General features: G+C 40.2%; 1 protein-coding gene across 1 annotated transcript in view; it reads right to left on the reverse strand.

The window, feature by feature from the left end:
- Positions 1-6483, reverse strand: part of mpped1 (metallophosphoesterase domain containing 1) — an 84683-nt gene extending 78200 nt beyond the window's left edge. The window contains exon 1 of the mRNA XM_034863898.1: positions 6294-6483. The gene's annotated coding sequence lies outside the window, so the exon portion shown is untranslated. The remainder of the gene's footprint in view (positions 1-6293) is intronic.
- Positions 6484-15000: the final 8517 nt, after the last annotated feature.

Raw genomic sequence — 15000 nt, forward strand, 5'->3', positions numbered from 1 at the left:
TTACTTCAGTAAATTGGATATTCACAGCTAACACCACAAAAGCAGCCGGAGCACAACATTTTCACCTTAAATAGGAAGTTTAATGAAAACGGATGTTAAGCAGAATGTTAGTCAGGTTGCATGTTTCTTTTTGTTCCTGTATATTCTGTTGTGTACACACAAAGTATCCGTGAAAACCAGCGTACGCAACGTTTACACATGATGCCCCAGGACTCTATGTGTGAAGGGGCCAGGACTTCCTCCACAGCGCCATTGAGAATTTTTTGGTGATGTTGCAGCTTAATATAAGACATGTAATATATGTTTAATTTGCAACTTAGTATTACATGTATAAATGTAATACATGTATGTTTGCATATATTATGTGTTGTAACTGCAGGAATATACAGTATGTGCATGTGTACAGCCTCTTGTACGCCATGGATGTCTGAGCTTCTACACTACTACACATACTGTTGCATTTTTCCATGCAGATCTTTTTGTTGCGCAGTGAGTAAGATATTTCATTCATGTGAAATACGGAGGATGACTGAAACATTTTCTAAGTGGATTTTTAATTCATTTCCCGTCCTCATGTATAACAGAGGTTAAGTAGTTGTAGAATTAAATGGTAATTATTGTGAAAGATGTGAAACATTATCCACATAGGTGATGAAACTGTTATGGAGGATCAGTGGATATAATTATGTTCTTTTATAGTCAACGTCAGAGACATATGCCGTTAATTGAAGTGGAAACATAATTTTGTAATGTTTGGTGATTTTCTGCACATATCAGTTTGACTTTGCGACGGCCCGCACATTCTTACGTCAAGTAAATTTTTTATACATCACAAAGTATCCGTGAAAACCAGCGTACGCAACGATTACACATGATGCCCCAGGACTCTATGTGTGAAGGGGCCAGGCCTTCCTCCACAGCGCCATTGAGAATACGCCATGGATGTCTGAGCTTCTACACTACTACACATACTGTTGCATTTTTCCATGCAGATTTTTTTGTTGCGCAGTGAGTAAGATATTTAATTTATGAGAAATACGGAGGATCACTGAAACATTTTCTAAGTGGATTTTTAATTGATTTCCCGTCCTCACGTATAACAGAGGTTAGGTAGCTGTAGAATTAAATGGTTATTAGTGTGAAAGATGTGAAACATTATCCACATAAAGGATCAAACTGTTATGGAGTATCAGTGGATATAATTATGTTCTTTTATAGTCAACGTCAGAGACATATGCTCTTAAGTGAAGTGGAAACATAATTTTGTAATGTTTGGTGATTTTCTGCACATATCAGTTTGACTTTGCGACGGCCCGCACATTCTTACGTCAAGTTAATTTTTTATACATTACAGAGTATACGTGAAAACCAGCGTACGCAACGTTTACACATGAGGCCCCAGGCCATGTGTGAAGGGGCCAGGCCTTCCTCCATAGCGCCATTGAGAATTCTTTGGTGATGTCGCAGTATAAGACATGTAATATTTGTTTAAATTGCAACCTATTATTACATGTATAAATGTAATATAGTTATGTATGCATATATTATGTGTTGTAACTGCAGAAATATATGTGCATCAAAACCCCAATGGTGCGGCAGTGGTTCTCAACCTTTTTTGGTCCCCTTTCCATTACCTAGATCCCTATCCCCCCCCCCCCCCCCCCCCCCCCCATCAAAGAAGATAGTTACCCTGAAAATTAATTAGGCCCAATTTTTGTTATGATGATTATTAATGATATCAAAAATCATTTAATTGACTGAAAATGTTCGACAGCTACTGTATGTTCATTGACTTATTAAAGGTCCAATGTGTAGTAATGTGTACAAACTTGCTAATTTTTATGAATACTTAACACCACCATCAATTTCAAGTATTCCTATTGGCTTAACATTTTACATTTATGCTTGCATAAACTGGGGTAGACTCTCCATAGTCTATTTGGAGCTTTTTGAGGCGTGAAGGCTACCATAGCTGTAATACGTACTTTGAACTGTGTGGTAGGAGAGAGTTGATTGCGAAATACGATCTCAACGCTAGATGGAAGAAATCCCTACACATTGGCCCTCTAAAGATGATAACATTTGGCTATAAAGTTCAAGAAAAGACTGATTCATAACTCTGCAGTGCGGAGGTTTTATAAGATACTCTGACGTCTCGTTCCCATGAAGGCAGCACAGGGATGCACCACACAAAGCCTAAAGAAACACTAAAGAAGAAGAGTTAAGAAGTACTGTCTCGTCCAGTCGCAGTGGGGTAAACTCACAGGTTTTAATGTTGTAAACTAGTATTATTATGAACCTTTGGTGTAAACTCGTCTTAAAAGAAAGGCCCCCAGAAGGCACCTCAACGCCCGCTTTTCCACAATTTTGCTTCTAGATCACCTGAAACTGTTTCCTCTTTGTGGACATTTTGTACAACTGCGTGGTCATTTTGCATCTCTTTATTGTCATGTCTTTTCGTTTTGAATCTCTTTGTGGTCGTTTTGTGTTTCTTTGTGGTTGTCTTGCATCTTTGTATGGTCTTTATGCACCGATTGACTTTCCAACAGGCTCTGGTATATATTCAGTAATCCAGCGGTAAAGTCCTTCCAAAAATGTTCCCCTATTTATATATCGCATTGTATCAAGACTCCAAACTATGGGTTTGCTATGGGTTACAGTTCGGATCGAATCACGGTTTCGAGTCACGGATCAGATCAGCCCCAAAAAAGGGGGGACCATATATTTTTTACAAATGCTTTCCATTTAATACTGAAATAACTGTAATAAAACAAATCTCCACTGAGATTTACAGCCTACTTTAGGTAACAACAACTGTAAAAATTTATTTCACACTATTATTAAGGTAAAACATCACTTCACTCACATGCATTCCGAATCGTAAGGGTTGATCATGGTTTTCAGTTTGCCTCATTCATTTTATTGGGTCTCCAAAATATTACCAAAAAAGGCGCCTGTCATAGAAAGAAATCTTTTGCTACTTTAATGCCTGGCGTCCACACAACTCCGTTGTTTTTTAAAACCCCTAAAACTGAGAACTTTGATAATGCTGCTGACCCAGTTGTGGAGCTGTACTGGGGGGGGGGGGGGGGGGGGGGGGGGGGGGGGGGGGGGGGGGGGGGGGGGGGGGCAGAAAAAGAGACCTTTTCGAATGATCTCATCAGTCTCTGATTTGTTACACCAGTTGTTAACTCAACATGGATAACCAGCCTGTTCTCACGAACCATTTGTTCAAAAAGCTACAGAAAGTTCAGCGCTGTAATTCATAAGCATTCACTTTGTTTGGGGGGAGGATTGGGCGGAGGATGGATGAGTGGGTGTTGAAAAACAGGACTTTAAAGCCAGAGAGCGGAGTTTGCTTCCTGGGGAAAACTATAGACTTTCAAAAAGGAAAAGTGACTTCCTTCCTTCCCAAACCACTACCTTTTTCCTGATCTTAACTAGGCATTTTTGTGCCTAATCTTTGGTGGGCTAATACGACAGAGCTGTAGCGACTTAAACAACTAGCAACTGCCTGTCTGCGTCCAGGAGCCCTGTAGCCAACTGTGCATCATTTGACCAGCTGAATTTCATAGAGTATCATAGGTTTTGGTGTGCATACATTATTGCACAATATCATCATAAACAGTATAAAACAAGCTATGATACGGACCCATTTGTGAGAATGCGTTGGGATAACTAACTACCTGCCTACATGTGCAGAAGGGAAGCTGTTGAGCTGAAAGTCTCAGAATTGCATCCACAAGGGAAACTAATGATTTCTTAAGCAAAGTATTATCTAAAAACAATATAATCTTCTCTGTCATGTTGATCAGCGATGGTAAATGTTCTGAAGTCAATATGATCTATCTCATTCTCTTAAAGCTTTATACTGTATACTGTGTGTACATTTCATTTGTTATTTTACCTGAGCATCACATTATGTGTTTTACAGTATGCTGTTCTAAAGACTGTTATTTTGTAAGTCCACACACACTTTCTTTTCTTTAAACAGCAAGTTACACTTTAGAGTACTATATTCATGTTAAATAAATATATCCCTTTATTTTAAGTAAGAGACTATTTAATACATTCACAAGCTTTTAGTCATACTTTCCTCCGCCATTCAAGACACTCTCTTCTCTATGAAATCCTCAGTGGTGTGAAAAAGTTGCCCGAATCAAGGCTTTTTGGAAAAACAAAACATTTTTAAAACAAGATATACATATATCCAGGAATGACAGCTTTTAGAGTAAAGTATAGATCATAATTTAAAGAGTAAAGTACGACAACAAACTCATTTAATTACTTGATGCTTAAAATAGACAGAGCACATTATCCAGATATCATTACCATGTCAGAATTCTGGAATGAAATGGATTTTTTTTTTTTCATGGATACAAAAAGGCGCGGACATAAGATTTGCATTCTGTTCTGCAAGATAAAGAGATCTGCAAGAAAAGAGAAGACTACAGAAGAGAAGAGAAAAAAACAGAAGAGAAGAGCAGAGAAGAGCAGTGCTGCACAATTAATCGCAATTTTATTAAAAACACAATATGTACTAGTGCAATATCCAAATTGCAGAGGATGGGGGGATAAGAAGAGAAGAGAAGAGAAGAGAAGAGAAGAGAAGAGAAGAGAAGAGAAGAGAAGAGAAGAGAGGTAGAGCTGCACAATTGATCACAATTTTATGGAAATCGCAATATGGGTTAACACAATATCTACAATATTTGTTAAAGGGAAAATATGTGTTTAACCATTCTGAATGCTGGCCTACAAATCCTATCCTACAGACTAAAGATAAACTCTTTGTTTGGTACAGATCCTCGCAAAAATCACACTATAATTGTTATAAATGTAATATTTTTGAATAAAAATGGCAATGATGATACAAAAATGAACATTCCCTCCAAATCAATAATCAGTCAAAATAACCTTGCAGGGAAGAGAAGAGAAGAGAAGAGAAGAGAAGAGAAGAGAGGAGAAGATAAGAGAAGAGAAGAGAGGATAAGAGAAGAGAAGAGAAGAGAAGAGAAGAGAAGAGAAGAGAAGAGAAGAGAAGAGAGGAGGAACAAAGCCCCTGGCAGCAGCAGTATGGACCAGAACAGTCCCTCAGATACAGATACAGCAGTCCCATCCTGTCCTGTCCTGTACTGTCCTGTACTGTCCTGTCCTGTCCTGTACTGTACTTTCCTGTATTGTAATGTAATGTAATGTCCTGTCCTGTACTGTCCTGTCCTGTCCTGTACAGTACTGTACTTTCCTGTCCTGTCCTGGCCTGTACTGTCCTGTACTGTACTATCCTGTACTGGCTTGTCCCGTACTGTACTGTATTATCCTGTACTCTCCTGTCCTGTCCTTGCCTGTCCTGTACTATCCTGTCCTGTCCTGTCCTGTCTTTGGAGTGATTGATAAAAACAGAAGACAGGCTGTCTCTGTTCCCATTAGACCTTGTGGTAATCTCCTCTGCTTATTCCCTCATTTTACTCCATATGGACTAACAGAAAATGAAAGTACATCAGAGTACTACAGTATCTGTTTTATGCACAGCCTGGAGATCTTAAACGCACGTTGGTCTGATTTGGAGCTGTAGCTCTGTGAAATGTTGAGTCTGGAATCAATGAGGAAAATTCCATCTCGACAGAAAAAAAAACTCAAGATGAAAAACTAATGGAAGAATAAAAACCTGTTTTTTCTCTCCCTTTACTCTATACTTTATCCTTTATTCACTGAGACACTTTCATTTAGTTTTAATTGATTAGTTACCTGGCAAAATTGGGCAAACCTTAATTAAAATTAGACATTAAATCCTTTTTAGCTGAATTATCAAAGTGCTCTGTGAATGATCAACTTCGCGCACATTTTGTAGCAGATTCCCTGGACTCAGGAGATTCTGCATCCTGCGCTCTGTTTGACTGAACTACAATAAAACTTTGGTCCCACAGGCTGCTGCACCACCTGTCTCTTTCTGTTCTCTCCAACCTGAACTGTAGTTTACTCCGGAGACTTTGCGCTTTCAGTGCGCTCTTACTGACATCTGATCCAACATAAAGCGTCCCGGTGAGCCCTGCTCTAAAGCGTCATATCTGGGAACGTGAAAGCATTTATTCATGCCTTTATTTCAACTCCAAGCTACTCAGCCGAGCGCGGAAAAAACAAGACACTCGGATAGGGTCCCGAGACCAGATTAACCTGGGGAAGACGCAGCGCCACGCGGGATCAATGCAGGTCTCTGCTCCGGTCTTGCATGCATACATAAAATGACACCTCAGCACAAAACGCACCTAAAAGATAAAGAGGAGAAATCCACCTACCGGCTCTCCGTGGTCCTCTGCAGTGAGGCTGCTCGGGGATGGATGTGGAGAGAGGACGGTGTGTGCGCTCAGAGAGACGCGCTGGGCAGGTTGAATGCGCTGACTTCCCCGTGGTGCACCACTGGAGAAATTCGTCTCTCTCTCTCTCTCTCTCTCTCTCTCTCTCTCTCTCTCTCTCTCTCTCTCTCTCCGTGTTTCCCGTTGAGCGGGACAATGAGGAGAAGAAGAGGAGGGAGGGAGGGAGGACCGAGAGCTGCTGCTTGGCGGTCCCACGACGACAAAGAAAGGCTCCCACTGGACCACTAGGGCCGTGACCAGGGTTTCGGTTCAAGGGCGAAGGTTTAGTTTCAGCGTTGGAGGGGGGCTAAAACACACATAATTACAGTGTTGCACAAGTAGACACAATTCTTGTACAAGTTTTGAGCCGCACAAATGTGTGTGTGTGTGGAGCAAGGTCTGGATACACCACACATACATTCTGGAATAGTAGGAACAATATTTGTGAAAACCTGCAGACTTTGGATTGGTCGAAGACAATCATCAATAATCATCATTGCTATCGACAGACGGGGAGTTGAACCATAGACAGTTAAAGAAATAGACCCGTTGTTCTGGACGGAGACCGGGGAAGTCTATTAGAAGCTCTTTTCCGGTGATGGCTGACCGTTATTTCGCAGCCTCCAACTGAGCTTGAAGACGTAAACGTTGTAAGTCTTCTGGTAGCAGACAACAGAAAAAGTCTTAAAACGCTTCAGGTGTAAAGTTATTCGCTGTCAAAGGGACGTCAAAATGAATGGGAGTCAATTGGATGCTAATAGCGTGTGATAGCTTCGTAGCATCAAAATGGCGCCATAGGGAAGTTTGCTTAAAGAGGAGAGGCTGACCCCTTTAGTGTGAACAAACCCGCCATTTTTAAACAGTTTAACCTGCACACGTTCCACGTCCTTTGTGTGCGTCACTATGACAAACAGCCACACTCGCCTCACGCAGGAGGCGGTACTAATCCACAATAGAAAAAGGTACCAGGTAATGGAAGAACGCCATGTGTGCATGCATATCTAATTTCTCAAAATCCCTGGTAGGGACAACACAAGTCAAAGGACAGATAATGAGACAATGGGCCCGATGCAGGAGACACATACAAACATAAAACCAGTGACCCAGGGTTCAGTTCTTGGACAGATTTAATTCTTCCTTCATATGCTTCCACTTGGACACATTATGAGTAAATTTAAAGTTGTTCTGTATCCCTGCTATGCAGATGACATTCAATTGTATTTATCTATTAAAGCAGATAATTTAATAGTTTTACAGGAGTGGTAAGTAACTTTCTTCACCGCAAGACATATCTTTTTAGTCAGGCATTTATTTAGCCACATTGCTGACTGTAATATTTAATATTTATGCTTTTCTGTTTTACTAAAACTTACTGTGATTTATTGGGCTTTTTATGATTACTGCTCTGCTGTAATGTATGTATTTATGTTGCCTGTGAAGCACTTTGTGACTGTCTGTGATAAGTGCTGTATAAATAAACTTTACTTACTTACTTAAGAAGTATTCAGATCCTTTACATAAGTAAGAGTGACGTAAATGAACGTGAAAACACATCATTACAAGTCCGACATTCAAAATCCTAAATCTTTTTTAAGAAATATTTTCAGCAAAAGAACTTGACGTATCAAAAGTAAAGTGCACATTCCGCATGCCATTATTAAATTGTCAATACTGATGCATTATGGTATTAGCAGCATTTTTACTGTTGACGGTGCTTGAAGAGAGTTTCCCAATCTGGGGGTCGGGCCCCTCCACAGGATCACAAGGTAAATGTAAGGGGTTGTGCCAAGCACTCATAGACATCAGAAAAGTGACAGTAGACACAAACACAAAACCATGTGTTTTTTCATGTAAAATCTGGATGGGAAATATATGATTGTTGAACATGACATGGCATCTTTGATCAAACCAAACACATATTCAAAACCATAAATAAATTGTTTTATTCGATAAACTCCAGCCTGTTAAATCTTTACACCTGTGCTTGACTCCCCACATTTTTGGCCGTGTAAGGGATAATCAGTCACATTACAGCGTATCCCCACCTCTGCTCCTGTTTTTCCGCAGGTAATTGGACTGGGATTTAAGCTGATAATGAGCCAAACAAAAAGACCACAATCTGAAGCTCACACGCATCCATAGTCCCCTAAATTAGGGAGGAAACTTCCAGAGTCTCAGCTTGGAGGGAGTCCGCCATCTGCTGGCCTTAATTTGTCAATGACTTAGAAAGTACTGAACACCCATCACTCAGCTCTTTCTCCCTCTGTACAGCACTTACTGGGAAGGGAAGGCATACAAACACACAAAGATAAACAATGCCAAAGTTGTAGAATTTTATTTTTACACTACCTTGATAACCAGTCACATGTGTAGCTCAGTCTTTAGGGGGTTCGGTTGGCAACAGAATTGAAAATTGAACTGTAAGTTAGGGTCGTTTGTGCATGTATAAGACCTGAGCATGTGTGTGTATTTCAGACCTGAGTGTAATGTGTTCTAACAACAGAGTGATTTTTTATTATTTATTTCCCCCTCAATAAAAAATAAAAAGTAAATTATCCTCAAACATTGGAATGTCTTCATAAATGTCCCATCTCTGAATGATGTTGGCTGAGTTCCTCACCTGGGTCTATTTCAACCTGCGACTCTTTGCTGCAGGTCATTCACTCTCTCTCTCACCCTTCCCTGTCGTCACCTGTCTTGTCAACTAAAGGCCTAACAAATTTATAATCATAAAGAAATAGAGAAGCGTTTCCCAAAAAAGGTGTCCTACCGGTGGAAGAAGATCAACACACGCTTGATGTAATGGTTGCTATTTTTAACACGTAGTTAACATTGTAAAATGCTTGGAGCTTGGTTGGTTTGAAGCAACAAAACTACTTAATTAGGGTTAGGAAAAGATTATGGGTTGGGTTAAAATAGTTTGTTATGTAACATATTTGCATTTTGGAGAAATGTCCAAGAAAAGGCGACAAATGTGTCACAAAAAGGCAACAGAAATTTCCAAATAAAGGTGACAAAAATGTCAAAAAGGCAACAAAAATGTCAAAAAGGCGACAGAAGTTAAGTGTTTGGTCTCTACCAACTCCTAAGGGAAATATGTGTGAATATGTGAATCGAAAACAAAACTACTTGGTTAGGTTTGGGTTAAAAAAAAATGTCCGTTATATCACAAAAGGTTTCTGTTTGACCCTTCCATTCACCTCAGCCCATAAAATCTTTCTTTCATTCATTCATTCTTACATACAGTATATCTATGTAATAACAATATTAAAAGATGTATCTCTGATCTGCTGTTACAGTTCTTTGCAACTGCTTACACACAACATCTATACATGTCACACACATTTTGAAACCTCTTGCTCACAGAGCTGAACTACACACCAACTCTCTAAAACCAGGAGCTACTTCTCAGCCTTTCGTTCAGTTTCAAATTGCATAAAGTACTTTCTCCACCTAAAACCCCCAAATCTAACTGGAAGTCACTTGCTTTTCCTTTTCCAAACACACCACCAGGTCTCACACACCCACTCCTTACATGTGTAAACACTAACTTCTTAACTGATCAGTAACCAACCACTGCTTTCTAGTGTAGGCAAGGCAGGGGACAACGAGGACAAGTACAAAGAGGAAGAGTTGTAAGAAGAAGAGGAGGAGGAGGAGGAGGGAAAAGAAGAGAAGGAAGGAGAGCCATCTCTGATGACATAAGGGTCACACTTATTGACTGATGATTATAATGATGACATACAGAGTATGTAGGTAGGTCTTGGCCGCAGGTGAGTTCCCTTTACAGTTTGCCTTCCAGCCTCGTCTGGGAGTGGACGACGCTGCCATCTATCTTCTGCAGCTAGCTCATTTAGCAGACCAAAAAACTGTTTTTTCCCCAGACCTGTCTTTTAATTGAACTCTAATCCTCATTAATCCCACTCACCTCATACTGATAGACTCTCCTCTTCCTCCTCACACCTGCCTCCATTTTGTTACCTGCAAAACTATAATGTTCACCTGCACTGCTGACTGTTGTTATAGTAACAACTGTTTATATCTTCATCTGCAACACCGTACTTTAACTGTATATGCAATTACTTTCCACTGCACTTTAATTTGGATAGCTTCTGCCCAAACTTTATTTGTACTACCTTTACATCCATTGTTATACTGCTCATTTTAGCCTAACTTATTGTACACATCCATTTGTAAAAATTCTGTTTATAGCAATAGCCATCTGTATATGTATTCATAGTACATGTTCACCTGTAAACCCTGTTGTAGGAACAACCATATGTATATCATGTTCATTGTACATGTCTGTAAAAATTCTATTTATAGCAATGTCCACCTGTATATTATATTCAGTACATATCCAGCTGTAAATCTTGTTCACAATACTACTTATCTATATATTATAGTCATAGGACAAATCTATCCGTAAAAATTCTGTTTAAATAGTATTCATTTCTATATTTATTCACTACTTATCCATGTCCTGCACTTATGGAACCATTGTATATCCTGCACTTACTGCTATTTCACTTCTGGTTAGACCTAAACTGCATTTTGTTGCCTTGTACCTGTACCTGTGTAATAACAGTAAAATTGTATCTAATCTAATCTAATCTCATTTGTACCTGGATGGCGGTGTGAGAATCACATTTTTTAGATTTCTCCAGTGCATTCAACACCATCCAGCCACTGCTACTAGGTGATGGGTGTTAGTGCGTCGATAGTCTCCTGGATCACTGACTACATGACAGACAGACCACAGTTGGTCCGTCTGGACCGTGTTCTGTCTAATGTGGTGGTCCTTTTCTGTTCACCTTGTACACCACAGACTTCCAGTACAACTCAGAGTCATGTCACCTACAAAAGTTTTCTGATGACTCTGAAGTTGTTGGGTGTATAAGGGATGGACAGGAGGGAGAGTACAGGGCACTGGTGGATGACTTTGTGGAGTGGTCTGGTAAGAACCGCCTGCTGCTGACCGTGGATAAGACCAGAGAGATGGTGAGTGACTTTAGGAGGAAGGGAACGGCTCCGCAGCCCCTTTGCATCCTGGGAAGTGACGTGGACATGGTGGAGGAGTACAGATACCTGGGTGTCAACATCGACAACAGGCTGAACTGGAAGATCAACAGCACTGCTGTTTACAAGAAGGGGATGAGCAGACTCTATTTACTGAGGAAGCTGAGCTCCTTCAACGTGTGGAGCAGAATGTTGGAGATCGTCTACCAGTCGGTTGTGGCCAGCGCTCTGTTCCCCCCCGCACATTTGAAGCTGTGGTGGAGAGGAGGTCACTGAACAAACTGTTTTCTATCATGGATAACCCTGACCACCCTCTCCACCCCACACTGGTCCAACAGAGGAGCAGCTTCTCTAAGAGGCTCCGACAGCTTTGATGTCGCACAGGAAATCATTCATACCACAGGCAATAAATCTTTTTAACACGTCATCACTGGGCGCTAGATAAGACTCTGAGACACCACAAAACTGCATTAATGCAACCTGCACAATTGGTTTATTTACATTTTAGCACACATTTTAACATTTTAGCATATTATTTAAGTAGTTGCACGTTTTGTTTCCCCATCCTGTATATATTCAAATATTTGTTCTTTCATTCCTTTTGTTATTATTATTTCATGTATACATGTCACATCTCAAGGGATTATTCCTAATAAAAAAAGAATTTCTTCATGTATATCTATTTTATCTTAGTGTTTCAGTTATATTTATATTCTGTGGCGTGTGACTGGTGAACGTGTGCTGTTGTAACACCATAATTTCCCTTTTTTTTGGGATCAATAGAAATCTATCTATCTATCTATCTATCTATTGTCCAATAGATTTCACATAATGTTCAGTCTACCATGGATAGATGAATGTACAGTATATGGCCCGTGTCCTTGTCTAATATGACTGAGGAAGCCACAGTCCTGCCAGTATGTGTATTTTCACTAATAAAGACTGCAGATCAATACGTGTTCCAGTCCCCTCCCTCTGATGAGTCACAATACATTTGTAAGATTTGTAGTTGAACCATAAAATGTATTTTTGGCAGGTTAGTAACATGTATCATATTACCCTGCCCTATAATGCACCAGATACATCTGGTCTTTATCAGCAGAAGGAAGGATGGAAGGAAGTCAATAAGATAGGAAGGGAGAGTAATCTCAGCATCTGGCACGGTTACATTTGCTTGCAGATGCCGGCACGTATAAGAACACGTAGGAAATATCAGATCTGCCTGTCAAATGTGATTAATGAACAACCAGCAAATCAGCTGAGGGCTTACAGTAATATTCGAAACAGGCCGTGAATTCCATAATTTCAGGACACTGCCACTATCAGTTGCAGTTCTAGGCCATTAACATCTGGGTAATGGTGTTTTTCCATTAATGGTACATACTCAACCGCGGTACCCCGTCCTTCTTTCTCCATTGCAGTTTAGTACCGCCTCATGCGTGAGGCAAGCTGGGCTGGTCATCATAGCAGCAAACTGCTGTGTAAACTGCTGTGTAAACGCGACACACACACACAGAACGTCGAAGGTGTGTTGTCGGTGTCTTCTCTGTGTGTTGCCACCGCCAGAAGACAAATTAGTTTCTAATAAACCTGGAGACACCAATGATGACACAGTGAATAGTGATTATTCTCTTTGACCAATCAGCAGTCTGCAGGTTTTCACGTCACCTTTTGGTATCACCTCAACTTGCTTGGAACCTCAACTACAAAAAGTAAGAAAGTACCTGGTAGCAGGTTCCAGGGAGTCGAGTAGATACCACGCACTGGAAAAACGGCATAAATATACTGACTATTCTGTAACGCTAGCACATGTCAGTCTATATTGGATTTTGTTTTTTAAAGTGACGACTGAGACACAACAAGAAAGAGAACAGGGATGCTGTTATAAACGTGTAAACTTTCTCTTCTCCTGGTGTTAGCTGACGGACAGGGAAGAGAGTATTGTATAACGCAGCAGGGAGATGAAAACACACTCAAAACACCAACTTTAATCCAACCAAATGAAGGTGCAGTGCTGTGATGGATTATCTTGCTCTGTGGAAGCTGTTTTTTATACTTTAGAGGAACAAACAACAGCAAAAGGCTCCTCCTGAAGGAGGAAAACAATGCTGGATATTTCTAAAACCAGTAAGACTGGAGGAAGACAAGCAAAGTATAAAGCTTGCTCTGGCTCAATGAGTGTCACTGGGAATGTTTAGTTCTGGTTCCATTGGTAGTTCCCCCGGATGTCCCTCCCTTTTCTTTCATCTCTGGTCAGATCGAGCAACATTAACCCAGAACCTCTGATTATGACACGCTGAAAATGGCAAGTTGTAAGGAAAATTTGGATAATGCAACAACGCTTGGTTCTTTTGTGGAATGAAATGGAATTAAGATTGACAAAGAATATATTTATGCCAATTACTCTCTAACTGGGATATTTTGGGAGTGATTGGCGAGTATTTGCTATGGATAAAATACACACTATAATACACTGATAAGAGCACCATTATTAATCTTTTTGTAGAGCTCACTCTAAGAGCGATGCATTCCAACGTACTTGTATAATCCCTGTACCTGCGTCAATGGCAATGTAAAGCTATTCTATTCTATTATTGAGTCAGTAAAGTCTGTGCTAACAATTCAGTTACAGCATTTTCAGTATGTTGTTTTACCAGGACAAGGTGGGCTCCTGATAGCAACATCAAGATTCATCAACTCCTTCACTTTAATTTCACTTTAGAGGTATAGACAGTGAAGCGGATGAAACAGGCTATTCCACATCCCCTTCCTCTTTCAGACAAAGAAAGAGAATCCCAGTGTGGCTGATGATGAGTGCTTCTGATGTAACATCCAGATCCGCTGTACTGATTGTGTCACTTGGAGATAAGAGCAAAATTAGCAGCATCAGCAAAGTTTTCTGAGTGCGTACTTTAGGCCGGTTGTGTGAAACGGCACACAGAGCCACATCTGAGGAAAGATAGGAGACATAATGAGCAGATAGGAGCTGCTCCAGGGGCTTCTCTGTGTCTTTTTCAGATACTACATGGACACAAAAAAAAACAGCTGGAGTGTGTTTCTTGCTACTGTTTTATTTAATCTGTTCAGTACTGGAGTTTCATGGACCAAACAATGGCACAACACTGCGTAACAGTTTCTCTCTTTGGGTACAACCGACTAACACAAATGTTCAAATTATTCCTCTACAAATTGGACCAAAGTAAAAACACAAAGTCTCTTTCTCTATCACAGGCACCCAAACCTCTCTCTCACACACACACACACACACATACACACACACACACACACACACACACACACACACAAGAATACATTCTCAGGATGAAAAAAAACAGTCAATTATAAATTTTAGATAATTTCATAATATTTTTTTCATAACGCTCATATGGAACGGGGCCCACCTCAAACAGGATGTAGGCCGTACCATAACTTGTCTGTTTGGCAGCTAATTGGCAAGGCCAGAAACTCTACCTAATGAGAGTATGCTTTATTTTGGGACACTTTACACTTTTACGGGGTGATAATCAGGCAAAGCCTGTAAAACATGTCTTTTCCCATTTTGTTATGGGTTCTTAGCATTTAACATCTTCATTTAAATATTCTATGAGACCTTTATGTTTCTGTCATTTTG

The sequence above is a fragment of the Etheostoma cragini genome, chromosome 23, assembly GCF_013103735.1.
Source record: "Etheostoma cragini isolate CJK2018 chromosome 23, CSU_Ecrag_1.0, whole genome shotgun sequence".
In the NCBI taxonomy this organism is placed as follows: Eukaryota; Metazoa; Chordata; class Actinopteri; order Perciformes; family Percidae; genus Etheostoma; species Etheostoma cragini.